The sequence below is a fragment of the Plectropomus leopardus genome, chromosome 18 (genome assembly GCF_026936395.1).
Source record: "Plectropomus leopardus strain MGB_pleo_1.0 chromosome 18, ASM2693639v1, whole genome shotgun sequence".
In the NCBI taxonomy this organism is placed as follows: domain Eukaryota; kingdom Metazoa; phylum Chordata; class Actinopteri; order Perciformes; family Serranidae; genus Plectropomus; species Plectropomus leopardus.
Window position 1 is genome coordinate 6,624,167 of NC_142193.1, and position 16,437 is coordinate 6,640,603.

Sequence of the window (16,437 nt, forward strand, 5' to 3'; positions counted from 1 at the left end):
AGGTTTTGTCCAGGTGCTTTTCAAAAAAAAAGAGGGTAAAACAATGTACCAAATGTGTAGTTTTGAGTGGAAATCAAATCAACAGAAATATCTATTTAGAAGCTTTCTCTTTATAAAAACACTTCTAATAAACATAAGTAGATAAGAAAGACTGTTTTTTTTCTTTGTGTCGGGAATGATTTCAGAGCTACTCTGGAGAGTAGGAGTGTCACTCACTACAAGACCCATAAGCCAAATGGGCAAATTGCTGGCTATTGATTGGCTGTGTGACCTGAAAACCCAGGAAGTGAACACAGGCCCTTGTTGGCTGTTACAGGTTATAGGATGGGCATTGGTGTCAACCAAAAGGTCAGAGTTCAGCCACCATTTTGAAACTGAGGAGTCAGCATGTTTACCTTCACATGGGAGGAAGTTTGGGTGATAGTTGGATGGATATGAACATTTGAAAGGATGCAACGGCAGTTGGCGGATATCCATGGATGTAATAATGTGTTTGGACTAAATATTTCACTGGATTTAGATTGCCTGGATATTTTGGAGTATGTGAGCAGCCTTTCTGTTGGAAGTACTGGCAACAAACACGGATCTGTGGATTACAATAACTCTTCATAGGTGAGTTACAACTGTTTGCTTCTTGTTTATCTCAGAAAGTATTTATTGAACCTGCTGTGATGGTTGTATTTTGTAATGGTCTGCATCAGTTGAGCAGCTAGGAGTGCAGCTATAAGTAAAGCACTTAAGCAAATACAGTGTTTCTTTCTGCCAGCAGGCAGGCGATCAGATTTCTAAGAGTGATGTATGTGGTGTTTGAGTGACATGTTCAGCATTCAAATGGTTGGGTGTAATGTTTACATGTCCACATAGTTTTTGCCACTTTTGGTACAACATGCATGGATGATCTACCATACCTTCTATCAGTATTTATTAGTACAGTACATTTCTATCTTTTGGACTACAAGTATTCCAGTCAAATCAATTCAAAGAGATAGCAAAACTGGATTTTAGTGTACATTTTGCAACTGCAATGCAACTGACCACTATTTTAGAAATGGGGTGTTGTGGGACATTTCTTGCCAAGTTGCTTAGAGATCAAAGGTTTACTTATACTGACTTTATAGTTCACATATATTTACTTTACTTAATACTTGCTTTACTTAATACTTATGAAAGGCGTCTGAAGGCAGCACAAGAAAAGTGTTGCTGATCTAGGTCTCAGAGGGTTAAATGTTGTGATATTCTTTCACCTCTTAACAGACAGATCACGCTCTGGCCTGTTTCCAAACTGCTTGTTCTGAGAAACAAATCCACTTTTTTTCCTGGTGCCAAAACAAATGTGACACTCACTGTGGGGAATTGAAAGCATGAATCAGAGCCGCTCTGCTTTAGCCAGATCACATTCTTGTATTCAGTCATACTCCTACACAATTTCAAACACTCACGCTTGGCAGTATTTGTATCTGCTCTCCAGGTAATTGGCATTTTTTTTTTATATCTCCGTTCACCTCAATCTTCCCTGCAGCACCTCGCTAGTTTTTTATTGACATACGAGATTCCTGTTTTTATTATCAAACCAAACCTCCCCCTCTGAATTTCAATCTGAGCACGGCTGCTCGCTGTAATTTAATTTACCCTCTTGCCCGTTTATGTATGTGGGGTGTGTCTGCATGTTTGAGGGCAGAGCTATAATTGGAAATGCAAACTTGGCATGGCTTAATTAATTCACAGGATGTTTAATTGCTGCACGGTTTATACAGTGCAGAGAGACAGAGAGAGAAAGAGAGTGTTGGGGGGGGGGGCGCAGGTACTGGCTGCTGTTTGTTTGCACATATTTGATCTCTAGAGGTGACATTTGTTTTGGGTTTTTTTAGACTCCTCGCTTCATCAGCATCTATGAAAACTTAAAAGCCTGCAATCAGACAGAACTGGTCTTCTCCTCACTGAAGCAGGAGCCACATTAGATTATTATTATTGCACTCTGTAGTTACAGGTTGTTGTTGTTGTGTGTTATGTTCCCATATTTACTTTAATACCTCTGTATATTTAATGCATTTTACATTTTCTCTGAAAAATATTTATTGTATTTTTTTCTAAATAATTTCTACTTTATATTATTCCCTTCATATTTTAATATATATATAGATAGATAGATAGATGAACAGGGTTAGCTCTGCACATGTTCTGCAGTTATTTCAGATGGATGCAGTGATTTTCTGTCATACTTAAAATGTTTGGTGTGATGCTTCAGAAAAAAAGAGTCCTGTGAGTGACATGGGCCTGGTGGTAAAGTCAGACTAGATTTGCTTCTCATTTGTAACCTCTGTGTGAATATGTTTGCTTCCACTGATGAATTAAAATTAATTCTTTTACTTTCAGAGTTGAATAAGATTGTGTCGTAGTCCACACATATGCAGGTCCTTTTAGGAACAGCTTTTTCCTGCTTTTATTCTAAAAAATAAATAAATAAATAAATAAATAATAAATATCCCATCCAACCAAGCAGTGTTTAAAAAAATCCTCAACCAAATGAAAATCCAAAAACTACTATTTAGGCTCTGTAAAGAGTATGCCAGACTAACAGGCGGCAATATACACCAATCACGCAAAGAGGCAGAAGATGTTGGCTAATCCTGGAAAAGCCTGGAAAAAAAACAATACCAGAAGGCTGCCTGTTTGCAGTGACCTCTGACCTCTGGCACACTCTGATGCCTTTGTTCCTTGATGTACTGAAAGGGCAACTGTATTTTTTTTCTTTTAGATTATTATTTTTTGGCTTTTGCCTTTATTTGGCTGGGCCACTGTTTGGAGTCAAACTCACGGCTGGTGAGCTAAAGGGCGCCCAGCTTTGTGTAAACATGTAAAAACTCCTGTTAGCAGGTCAGATCCAACACTTATTTGGTCACATGTGCTGTTGCATGCGGTGTCATTAGTGAAGCATCACAAAGGAGATAAGAGTACACTCTGACATTACAAGCCCAAAACTCTGTTTTCCCTGTCTACATAAAAACACTGAAAGTCTTCATCCTGGTAGGAGTTTTACAAAATGTTCCTTTTCAGTGACCTAAAGCACAGTTTGCACTTAGACCATAGACTGTCCAAAAAAAGCATGTAGCCACCATGTCGTCACTCATGGGTTTGTGGAGTCCTGTTTTGAGGCATCTATCTATCCTAATATTTTTAACTATTCTCGCCTTTTCAGTCCCTCTTTTGCACACATAATTCTTGCTCTTTGTGCCAGCTGGTCCACACCTTTGTGAATGGTTTTGGTGCCAGTTTGCTTTCAGCAGCCCCATTTTCCCACAACAAAGATTAATTCTGGCCGTCGTCCCTTTACTGAAAGTCTGCTGAGCCGCTTGGATGGTCAGAGAACTACTCCCAAGTTTGTCCTTGAGATGAGACAGTAACACACACACTGTACCATCTGCAGTGGAATCCATTCTGCTCCACAGCTTTATTACTAGATTTATTTACTGTGGCCACTTCAGGTGCTACTGTGAGACCCGCTCGCCCCCGCAGGTGAAGCCCGGTGCTGGAACCGATTATGACTCTATCAACCAGCCTTATTAAGTGTCAGCAGCAGCAGACAGGACACTGCAGCCGGAGTCACAGACGGAGTGGAGGGGGAAACCGGACACGGCGTCCCGTTTCAGGCCTCATGCTGCTCATTAGCGGGTCTCATGATTCCTCAGTCTGCTATCGTGCTGCACAGCCGCCATGAAAGGTTGTGCTCACCTTGCCTCGCTAATGGGAGTCATTTCAGGCGGTGGCAGTAAACACAGCGGCTACAAGATAAGACGTGAATGCATTAAAGCGATGCCAGCAGCTTGTTTGCTAAATGTTGGCAGTATTAGCGAGTACCCGGAAGAAAGGGCAGCATGGAAAGAGAGGCATTAAAAGTAGCAATCCGCCTCATCTGCCAACTCCCTTTGTTACTTTCCAACATCACTCACATTTAATATTTCCCCTGCCTGAGGTTTTTAGCACATTTGGAAGTCATTAGCAGCCAGGTGTGGTCTCATCTTGTAATGACAGATGGCTTTCTTTTAATTCTAGACAGATGCTTCCCTTTTTTTAATGACCTCTTTTTTTTTTTCCCTCCCTCATGCCTCACCGCTGTGAGGTTCATTAGCACAAACAGGGCTTAGCAGAAGTCTTGGGGAGAGATTAGGGTCACAGTATTTTAGGGATGGTGGCCAAGCCCTGAGTGAGCTGCTCTGACGGCCTGATCACGATGCAGGACAGAGGTGGTTGTCTGGAACTGTTGATAGGTGACAAACTGAGAATATTTCCTCAGCTGACTCAGCAAATTCCACCAAAATAAAACAACACTTTTTTGGTTCCGTCTTAACTTTATACATGTCTGCTGAAGGGAAGTCACAGCCTGATGACCAGAAGAAAATGATCATATTGTATTTCTCTGCAAACCACAAATATGTTGCACATTTTATACTTATTAACCTAATCTAAAGTGACATTATATATGAGCGCATTTTTGTCATCAGGAGGCAGAGAGGAGGGTGGATGGCATGTTACCTGCGCCTGCCAAGCTGGAGACTACTGTTTGAGACCAATAACACCAGTTCTGATGGTTCAGGTGTTTCTGGCACTGAACTTTCCCGGCAGCATTTGAGCCACGGAACCTGGATGTTTTTTAATGACACATTGTAGTGTTTCCCACTGCTGTTTGATCAAGTCTGAGTGTTTTTCACACTTTACGGCATTTTCCAGTGGCTTTTGGGCCACTGAACCTTGGTGTTTTTCACCAACACATTGCAGCTTTCCCCAGCGCTGTTCTAGCCACTCTACCTGGGTGGTTTTTTTTCTGTCACATTTAAGACACTGAACCAGGGTGTTTTTCATCAATCCGTCCCTGCCTGTCCAGCCAATGTGGGTTTTTTAAGCCAAAACATGATCTTTTCCTAACCATGACCAAGAGGTTTTTGTGCCTAAACCTAACCCCAGCTTCACCACAGTGTTTTTCAGGAATGTAACGTTTAAAAGTATCCACTATGAAATAATGTACAACTGCAGTTTATGTATTGGTTTGCAGAACCGTACAATGCAAATCTTTTTTTCTGGTGATTGATTTAATATTCAAGCTGATCAAGATTTGAACATACATTCAAAATTAAGAATTTTGTCTTGCTTTTTTATCCTTCACCAACATCCACTCACTGCATGTCACATCCCATCCCTTTCCTCACTTTAATTAACACAAGTATGGTTTTGTTAATTGGGTGTTTATTAGCGTTGGCCTATGTGAGTTTGAATAATTTGGCCAATTTGTTTAGATCACTGTTGTTTCATGGCACTGTATAGCTTTAACAATAAACTGATAAATTTAAAAAAGTGATGAAACTATTGTTATTTACAGCCCTTCTTATATTAGTGGAGTGATAATAAGAGAAGGGCCTTAGTAGGCGAGTTATGAGCGCGATAATGGAAAGTCAAGCCCCTTTTACGTGGGAGTGGCACGATGTGAGGGATTTCTGGGAGGTGATTTGAAACTTCTGGATGATCTGCTCAACTTTTGAAGTGTTTATGCGATGCAATAACACCTCTTGTAGCACCTGCAGCATCGTGTCCAAGTTCCTACCGACAGGCGCATAGCCATAGCGTCAAGGATTAATAAAGGATAAAGGATTATCTTATCTTATCTTATCTTATCTTATCTTATCTTATCTTATCTTATCTTATCATGTGACCTATAAAAGCAAAAAAAAAAAAAAAGGTTTCATTGCGGTTTTGTGAAATATGGCTTTTTCAAATTGCCTGAAATACCACCTCATGCAAGCGTGAAAACTTTTATGCAATAAATGAAGGTCTTTTCAAAAATTGGGGTGTTCCCACATATTTTAGATTCACAACTTAAATTTTTGCAATTTCGGGGTTAATGGAAACCCGCTTCATGTTATCAGTACTTAGTAACAAAGGTATGGTTAAGTTTAGTTGAGGATTGTGGTTATGGCAGATAAATAGGTGAACATTAATTCTTCTTCTGTGACTGTATGTTAACTACGGTTTCCTGCATTAAAGTGACCTCCACACCCAACTTTCCACTTTTGTACTTTAAAGACACATAACCTCTTATATTGGCACTTAATGTTGGCATTAGACGTAAATCTTGATGTGCAGAATCATCCAATCTGGCTGTAATTCCTGGAGATACTGGGCTGTAACTGAAGGATGGAGTAAAACACAGTAAGTGCTGACGTTAGCCAGCACACGAGCTAATGATCTGTATGAGTGCTACACGCTGTATTCTTTTTATTTTGTCCTTGGAAATAGTGTTTCTGCTCGCTCCCACCACGTCTCACTCTCTGTCTGCTTTCTCTCCCACTCTGTTATTCTCTCCTCTTCCTCTCTGATGTATTGACAGGAGCTGTAGTTGGATATTCTGCCAGTGTCGCATCTGCTAAGAGTGTCAGCGCATGATTTATAACCGTTACACTAACATGTTGTTTACATTCAGGAGGCGTCCGTCTCTGACCCGATCGACCCGGCGGTCGTTCATCACTCCGCATTTCCATCTCAGACCAATATCAGCTCGGCCTTTTATTATTTCATCATTTATTTTAAATTAGCTGATTTATTTTTGAGGAGACACCCGTGCATCTAAAAACACTTTCTTTGTATGGGAGAGTTACAGTGTCACATGGTCTAAATGCTGCTTTAGAGGCTTTTCCGTCCTGAGGGAGACAATAATCCCTGCATCCTTGTACTTTTTGGCAGGCTCGCCGTCGGGTAGAAAGGCGTTTTTAATGGTAACTTTCACTTTAGCATCAGCTTCCAAAAACCCATATTGGTCTAATCCCTAATCCACTCAGCATTATGTCTGTGAACCTTTAAGAGTCATTTGAGCTCAGATGCTAAATGAGCACAACAAATGTCCAACAATGTGTAATAAAATGCTGGGAATCCTGCTTCAGAGAAATGGATACAGCTTATTTCTTATCCTCTTGTTCGTATCAGTGTGGGGATTTTCTCGCAGGGTGAGAGGAGTTTTCAGCAGATAGAAAAAGGGGAAAAACAAGATTCTGTGACTCTCAATCTGTGTGACAGGCTGCAGGATGGCGTCTCGTGCAGCTCAGCTCTTTATTACAGCTGCTGGGTCAACGAGCATCTGACTGCTGTCTGCTGTCAACTCGCCGCTTCACTGAGAAAGCTTTTACAGGAACTAGGGACCATGACACCTGTCTGCTTAACAGACTCAGTCCATGACACACAACACACAGCGATGCCTCCCAGCTCGCCATCATTCATAACACTCGCTGCTCATCACGACTCCATTCTGTGCAGCACGGTGATTTCCTGCATATGGAGTTACTCTTTAACCAGATGGTGGGAGAATTATTGTGCTTTCAAAGCTGACACAGATACTGGAGCAATTTTTAACCCTTTGAAAACTGTGCTAATTGCTTTGAGTTCTTTCGAAAACATGCGGGCAAGGCAATGAGCAAGACTTGGCCCAAAAATTTGCACGATCAGTAAAAATTTACAACAAAATTACCTGAAAATAAGCAAATAAAGAAAACTAAAAAAAACCCCACAAACACACAAGAAAATAAGACGGGAAAACAACACCCAAAACATTTTTTTTCCATTACATAATTTTGAATATATATTCATAATAATTATAAATGTAAAATATATAAAACAAAATATAGCTAATTTAAAATATATTTTTATAATAATTTTGAATGAAAAATACATCAAATAAAATATAGTTCATTTTAAGTACATATTTATAATAATTATAAATGTAAAATATATAAAATAAAATATAGTTACTTTTAATTACATATTTTTAATAATAATGCATGTAAAATATATGAAATAAAATATAGAAACTTTTAAATACATATACTTAAAATAATTATAAATACAAAAATATGTTAAATAGAATATAGTTAGACATTTTTTCCCTAGTTTTTTGATAATTTTGTAATAAAACAAGTGATTAAATTTACCTTTTCACTAGATTGTTTCAACTGTTGTGTTCGAGGCCAAGATTGTGTTGAGATCATTATTTGTCGTTTATGATTTATTTTTCTCTCTAATTTTAGTGCTCAAATCTTATGATGCACAACAAGACCAGACTACAAAAATTTTAGAGGGTATCTCGCTTTTCCAGGGACAGTTTGAGTAGTTTAATGTTATTTTTACTTTCAACAGTGTGATTTTACTGTACAGTTTATTGCTTAAACATGCTTGTTTAATGGACTTTAGTAAAACAAATGTACTACTCCAAATGAACTTTGGCTGGCTGGGTGCTCTGCCAATAAATAATCAATAATGAGTCACTACACCTCTAAACCATTAAAGAAGTGTTTTCCTGCTGGAAAGATAGTCTTTTCAGAAAATAATGCTGTCTGTGCAGTGGAAAGACACAAACACTTGGTTCTACTTGACCAAAAGGAGTTGTGGCATATACTTTTGCTCAAAAGTAGAAAACCTACAACAACCAGAATGCACTGCATCTCACCAGCCTGACAAATGCTCCCGCTGGTTGCTGACGAAATGTGAACTTAACTGTTTTTCCAAAGCAAATAACTAGGCGGCTGGCTGTTAACAAATAATCTTGACATTACAGTTTAATGGTGAGGTAAAATATGTTTCTGACATTTTAGTGAGACATAGGCGATGGAGTAACAGAATCTTGATTCATATTTGATCAGCACTGCTGTTTTGTCTAAGTTTGAGAGAGAAAGATGAGGGCGAGTCATCTGATTATTACCTTTGTGTTTGTTACAAGAGACTGCTGTCACATTACATGCAGTTATTTAAAAGTTAATTTGAAAGATTTTGGCCTAAAAAGTCAGGGGCCATCATAAACCCTGGAAATCATCCTCCAGGGAACATGAATTTGGCCAATTGTTATGAAAAAAAGTTCCCCATCTGCACCAAAGTGCACGTGTCGTAATTTAACAACAGCAGATTAACAAAACCATTTATCCACCTTGGATCATTAATTCTAATTCAAACATTGCTATGAGATAATGGAAAGCAGCCCCCAGGCCCAGTGGTTCAGGTAACTCCAGGGATTGGGTGGGTGCCCACAGATAGTACTCGCTCTCTGTGACAGCTTTAACCTCCTCAGTGTGGACTGTTTGCAGAGCTCCATGTGGACAGTGACACTGTCTACCCAGAAATCACAGGGGCCTCTGCGGTTAGAGGATAAGGCAGAACAAACAGTCTGAGACAGAGCTGCCATCATCGAATCTGCTGCTGGTATTTTCTCTCTCCGTCACGTTGTCAGGGGAATGGCCCTCTAGACAAACGCAAACAGTCGGCTGCAAACTCCACTTTGTGACAGGAATTCTGTTTTCTCAATCTCCTCACCTTTTCGGTGCTTATATTATTATTTCTAACCTTTAAAGAGATTTTCTGCTACCAGCTGCTTCGTGTGCCAAAAAATTACTTCATTTTAAATGTCACAGAATTGTTTTGTTTTATATATATGTTGAAATAAAGTAGGTCTATATTTTTCTACTCAGCAAAACCACCAATGAATTGTGTATAAGTATTGTGTGTGTATAGCCCATTCTAATTCTGAAGTTGCTGCTGCCAAAAGCTACCTTTCGTGTCTGTATGATGCGCCGTTAGATGGCATCACCTGAGCACTTGGCTGGACTCAACCATTTGCAGTGTTATTGTACGCCACTGGACAGCCAGACGCCTAGATGGCTAGGGGGTACCCGCCCACAGGAACATGATATGCAGACGGTTGGCTTCAGTTGAGAATGCAGCCTGACGGAACCTGTCGTGTTCACATGATACGGCTCTGGGCATCATCAGGTTGAAAGGCTGCAGGTAACCACGTAACATAAGGACTGTGAGGGTGCCTATAGGGCAGGTGGGAAGGATGGTTGATGGGTCCAATGGACTTTTATGCGGCAGTCTGATGTTTGCTTCCTGTGTTGAGAGGGGTTTTTTTTCTACACCTTGCCGTATGTCTCCCTCCCCGAATTCTAACCATTTGTACCAGCATGTGTGTTTGTTGACATCCCAGCATTGTGTGCTATGTGCTTTTGTTGCCTAAACCTGACCACGTGCAGCATGATCCAACCATGGACGGCAGCATGTGACGACTTGGGATGAGAACATGTTGTATCAAAGCCCAATATATTGTCTTACTCTCACACTCTCTCTGGTTTATTGTGACTCTCAGTCCCACATTCACTGTCCTTCTGCCACAAATACTCACCAGTGCACCTAATGTAGATTAATCCACCGTTGAAAATAGTCCCCAACAAATGCACTATTTCCTCCTGTTTGTTTGATAAAACATTGCAGTCAGTAGCTATTTTAGTAAATTACAGAGACTTTCTTTTTCAAATAAATATCTTTGTGAAGTTTAAAGATTTATGTCTTCAGTAGGAAACAAATGGGCTTTAACTCAGAGCCACCAACAGGAAATATTGAGAGACAAACTAACACATTTTTAGTCTGGGTCTTTCCATTAGTTTTGTTGTCATAGTTATTGCTCACCAGTTTGGAATAAAAATGAATTGAAACAGTGCAGATTTATAAACAGCAAGTGAAGCTTTACTTTTATGTTATTGTGGAACTTCTCCAGATTGATAAATTAGGTTTATTCCTGAATCATTTACCCACACTCCTGGGGATTCCCATGGCTGTTACAGTTTTCTGTTTTTTTCACTTCTGGTTTCAGTGTAGAGTTTTAATGGTTTTGTATTATACTGTAAGTACCAATTCATTTCCCCCCTGCTGTGACAAAAGGAAAATCTCTTGGGGGAAGAAAGCTACAAACACCAATAATTTATGGAAATCTTTTCATTGAAGAAGGTCGAATTTAATGGAACGAGGTATTGGCTTATTGGCAGCTCTGGGGCAAATAGATCATTCTCTACCAGCCGCAAACCTTCACCACCTCCCACCCTCTGATAGGAGGTGGTGAAGGGTTTGTGGAGAATCTTGAAACTGCAGTTGTTGAGGAGTTGTGCTACAAATCAAATTAACCAGAAAGTGAATTTAATTTCTATACACTAAAAGTATGTGGTTTCTGCTACCCCAATTCCAAAAGGGCCACTGTGTAAATTCGAATAAAAACAGCATGCAATTATTTGTAAATCTATTTTGACCTATTTGTAATCGAATACACAAAGACAAGATTTTTTAATGTTCATACTGATAAACTTTGTTGCTTTTTGTAAATATACACTTGAATTTGATGACTGTAACACCTTCCAAAAAGTGTTACATCACCTTCTCTTTTTAACATCACCCAGTTTGGGAACTAAGGACACTAACTGTTTAAGATTTAAAAGTGAAATTCTTTCCTATTCTTGCTTGAAATATTAATTTCAGTTGTTCAATGCAGGTGTGTGTTGCTGCAATTTGTGCTTCATAGTTCACCAGACATTTTCAACAGAACTGTCAGGCAGGCCAGTCTAGGGCCTGTCCCAGAAAAAGATCATCTTGATAGCAGCATATGATACTCCAAAGCCTGTATGCATCTTTCAGTGCCTCAGTGCCTTCAGATGTGAAGTTACCCATGATGCCACAGGCTCTTACACACCCTCATACCATCACCGATGTTGATTATTGAACTTTAAACTGGTAACAGTCTGGATGGTTCTTTTCCTCTTTAGCCTGGAGGACATGGTGTCCATAATTTCCCACACACAAGCACACACTTTTCCACTTTCCAGCCCATCTAAGACGAGCTTTGGCCCAGAGAAATCTGCAGTTTTTCTGGATGTTGTTTAAATATAACTTTCACTTTGCATGGTAGAGTCTGAACTTGCATTTTTAAATGCTGCGATGAACTGTGTTTGCTGTCAACAGTTTTCCAAAGTGTTCCTGAGCCCATGTAGTAATATCTGTTATCATGGTGGTTTTTAATTTAGTGCTGTTTTAGGGTCGAAGTTCACAGGCATTCAGTGTTGATTTTTAGCCTTGCCCCTTATGTTTATAGATTTCTCTGGATTCTCTGTATCTTTTTATGATATTATGGATTGTAGATGTGAAATTTTTGAATTCCTTGCAGTTGTGCTTTAAGAACTGTTCTTCTGAAACTGCTGGACTATTTGCCAATGCAGTGTTTTGCAAATTGACCATCCTTGCTTGTGAAAAGCTGAGCCTTTTAAAGATGCCTCCTGCATACACAGTAAGATAATTGAATCCATTACCAATTCATCTGTTTACCTGTAGAGTATACCAAAGACATTTTCATTTTCTCTTTGTCTATTGTTGCTCCTCTCCCAAATTTTTTGGAACATGTTGCAGGTAAAACAATGAAGTTTATCACACTGAACATTACATTTCTTGTATTTGCATCATATACAAAAGGACCAAAAGGACCACTTGCAAATCATTGCATTCTGTTTCTATTCATGTCTTACTCAGCGTTCCAACTTTTTGGATTACAAATTTTAACAACAACAACAAACATTGACTGCCCTGAAAAGAAAATTGATTAAAAGCATCTTAATGGTCAGAATTCATAGATGTGAAAGACTTGAGACTGACTTGCTGACTTTCCCTCCAGCTGCACTGTGGTTTCTGCTTTGGGTACATCTTTAGATCATCCTCCTTGCACAGTGTGCTACTTGATATGAAATAAAAAAAATCAAAAACATGACACTTCAGCATCTATGAGACGAGGGAGGGATGTTGTTGGTACCAGACAGGCTGTGAATGTGATCTGAAGGATAAGACTCACTCAGAGCTGTCTGAAGCCTCCTAATCTACAGCAGACGCTGTGCTGTGTGTTTCATGACAGACTCAACAATGACTCATAAACACATGTACTTGCAAACGGATGCTTGTTGTATTTGTAGTAAAAATGTCAACATCTCCAGGAAGTGAGAAACAAATCTTTGATCTTTGTGTATTCTGATTCTACCTAAAAGACCAGGAGGTAAGCTCCCTGAAATATTAGACCTTAAAACCTCCTCAAAGATGTGGTATAAACAGTGTTGCCAAATGGAAATGTTAAACTATTGTACCAGAGGCTCAAAATGATCATATTTTGAGAAAAATGATGTACGTCTAACTTAAGTTAATAAGTCTTCAAACAACTGTTACAATAAACACATATACAAATCTACCCATGCCCACTGCCTTAGAGAGAAGCTAGTTATCAGTCTAAAGGGCTCAGCCCACAGCTGACGTCAGGTTTTTAACAGTATGCTGATTAATGTGATTGGCTGTAGGGAGATCATGTGAGAAGTAATGCCTAAAAACAGATGTAATTAGTTAAAATTAGTTGTGTAAACTAAACTATAAGTGCTTATTGTAAGTGTCACAGTAGACAAATTATTGTACATTACAGCTATTTAGGAATAGCTGATCGTACATCGTACAGAGGGCAAAATTATCATACAGTACAACTATTATTGTACATCTGGCACTGCTGTATATAAAGTTCAAATGTGTAATCTTGAGTCAGGCATCCACAAGTGTTTTACATTGGGCCTAATCACTAGAGTGTCTTTAAAGACACCTGCAGGTCGGCATCTGTACATGCATCTGTAGGTCGCTGACCCACAGCAGTGGGTGAAAGTAAAAGTAATATGTATAATCTATTTGACATTTATCCTCCCCCACTTTCTCCTCACTTTGGTTGCTTTTGTGAAATCACATGCAAAGTACTTTTGGAGTCATATTCAAGTCAGCATCACAATAAATCAAGTAGTTAAATCCACTTTCATTTTAGTATTATCACAGTTTTGTTATTGTGCTAACCAAGCTAGCAGCTAGCATTAGGTAAAGATAAAATTGGCGCATTCTGAAAGGACACTTCAGGGGCTGTAAATCTCATTGGATCAATAGTGCGTAATACGTTTTTTTTACAAAAAAAAAAAGAAAATTGCAGTATATGACTTTTACAAGGTTAGAATCTGCACTTGTAGTGGGTCAACCCACTTTTTGACATATTATGAGTCACTGATTAAATGTTTTTAAGTAATCTGTTTTAATGGAGGACCTGAAAATAAAGACAGTGATTACATGCAGGTTCCTGCACAGGTCGATATTTCAGTGACAGAGATGTTTAATAATGAACATTAAAAACATTATTCCCCGTATTTCCATAAATCTTGAATTAATCAGGATCAAAGTACAGTTAATGTTCAAGTGTTGTTAATAATTACTGCTAACATGAGTTGAGTCATTTCTGTTAATCACCCATAAAATAACACCATCAAACCACACATGACATGCTGCGTATCCGTGAGTCCGGGCTCCTGTTTCTGTCATTTAGTGCATCATGAAACGCCTTGTTGAAATTCTCCTCCATGTCTGCGTCTGTTCACTGAGGTGAAATCAGTAGCACACCTGCAGCAAACCTGTGCGAAGGTTAACAAAGTTAATTGTTAAATATTTAAGTGGCCTCCTGAGGGTAAGAGAGTCGACTGCTAATCATCATTCACAATGTATTCTTCACTCATTATGCATGAGCCACGAGTCATGTGTTGTGCTGGATGGAGGAGCAGGGAGCCTCTCAGAGCGAAAAACACAGACATCAGCTATTCTGAGCAGAAAGCCGTGGAGACATTTGAATGTCTTTATTATGAAAGTTAAAAAAACCCCAAAACTATGGAATAATAGACTTGAAAGAGCAAACAGTACTGTCAGAAATGTTATATAATTTTTCACCTGCCTATCCACCAGCTGGTTGTTTGAGCCTGGTTTTGTTTTCCTTTTTTTGCACGATGAAGGTCAAAGGTGCTGCTTGCATTTTTCCTGGATCTTGAGCCCATCGTTAGCCCGTCCACTGAGGAATAGGTGACAAAGTTAGGACTGATGTGGTTGGACAGGGGGGGGTCGGGGAGTCACCTCCACGCTCCTCATTAGGACTCGCAGTCAGAATGCAAAATGGTGAAAGTGACAGCGACTTAAACCCCTGCAGAGTGATGATGGTGGAACAGCCTCAGTGGGACGGCAGACATGAGGCCGCCGTGGTCACTGTCTAACCTCAGTGTCCCACATCGACTTCAGCTGCAGTGTCGTTTATGCCAACTGTCTGTGGACATCATGTACTGTAGCACCTGGATTAATGATAGCATCTCTGTCTGTGAGAAACTGTGCATGATGCCATCCAGTTCTAGGAGGTAAGGAGAAAATAAAATAACACAATATTTTTGACCAAATACCTCGATACGATATTGTAGCATTTGCCGCTTTTACACAGAGGTGGCGCTATATGGCTGCAACATAGTCCCCCCTTTAAACCACCCCTGCACTTTTACACTTTCTGCCCTTGTTTGTAATTAAACACGGCATCCTGTGAACAAAGGAGGCATGACGAGCGAGACGTTAAACACACGCGCATCCCCCCTCTAACATGACATGTAATATACCCATTGGCAGTGCTTATATATATATTATAACACAGGCATAACACGCCAATCACAAACATTTACCATCTCTGTTTTATTGGCAGCTGATTTTGTTCTCGGATAATTTTAAAATGTGTGTGTGTCAAGGCTTTTGTATACCTTTAGGCTTTGTATTGTGTATTTTCACGGCATTGTCGTCATCATCAGAAATCAGGTACAAATAAATGTCAGGATTCCCTGATTCCTCACCACGTGTCAGTGTCCATGGACCACTGTCTCTTCAGTAAGTGTTGAGGATCATTGTCGAGTCCAACTGCCCTTAATTTGAGCAGATAATTGTTTATTTTACTCCCGGTTCTGCTGCTAAACCCTGCCAGGGGTTTTGTCACTCAGGTTTTGCCAACAGAGGGGGGCGTGTTCTGGGGCGTTAGTGACATCAATGCATACCCTCTATAGGATGGGGAAGTGGATGGATCCTACCACATACAAGTGACTTTTGTGCAGAAGTCCGGAGCTTCCTGTGTGGATATGAGTGTTTTTGTTTTTTTTTCGTTTTTTTTTTTTAAACCCAACCTTAATGACAGTCCACGCTCTTGTGTAAACATAAGGACTGTGCTGCTTCATCCCACTTTGCATTTGTTGATATCACGGTTATGGAATTTCGGAGTGTAAACAGCTGACACAGAAGGATACCTAAAATGTCATAAGTAGACGTTGAAGTTCACTGACAGAGCAGCACCATGTGACAAGTCGGGATGAGAACGTGTTGCCACTGCTGCCTCTAGGGGATGCTAGAGTCGCTTTAGACTTGTATTTCTTATATTCAGTATTATTTGTTAATGACTCAGCATACGGTGCTGTTTTTACACTCCCTCACAACACTACACCTCCTTTTCATTCATTCTTCGATTCATTCATATTTGGATTTCATTGCTGCATGTTTTTATAGCTTCTCAGCTGTGCTGACCCTGTTTACCCACAGGCATCATACGCATCTCATCCTCCTTCATGCTGCCCCAGTCAGATGCTTTGTTTGTGTGTATTGTGTGTGTGTGTATTTGTGTGTATTAAGGCCTGGATTTATGCATAAGCGTGTCCACATGCTTGACTGAGCTGAGAAGATTCCTCAGAT

At 39.7% G+C, this 16,437-nt stretch overlaps 1 long non-coding RNA gene across 3 annotated transcripts in view; it reads left to right on the forward strand.

The window, feature by feature from the left end:
* Positions 1-360: 360 nt before the first annotated feature.
* The window catches only part of LOC148186427 (uncharacterized), a 178,895-nt gene continuing 162,818 nt past the window's right edge, over positions 361-16,437 (forward strand). For all 3 annotated transcript variants that reach the window (XR_015774890.1, XR_015774891.1, XR_015774892.1), the window contains exon 1: positions 361-612. This is a non-coding gene — a long non-coding RNA (uncharacterized LOC148186427). The remainder of the gene's footprint in view (positions 613-16,437) is intronic.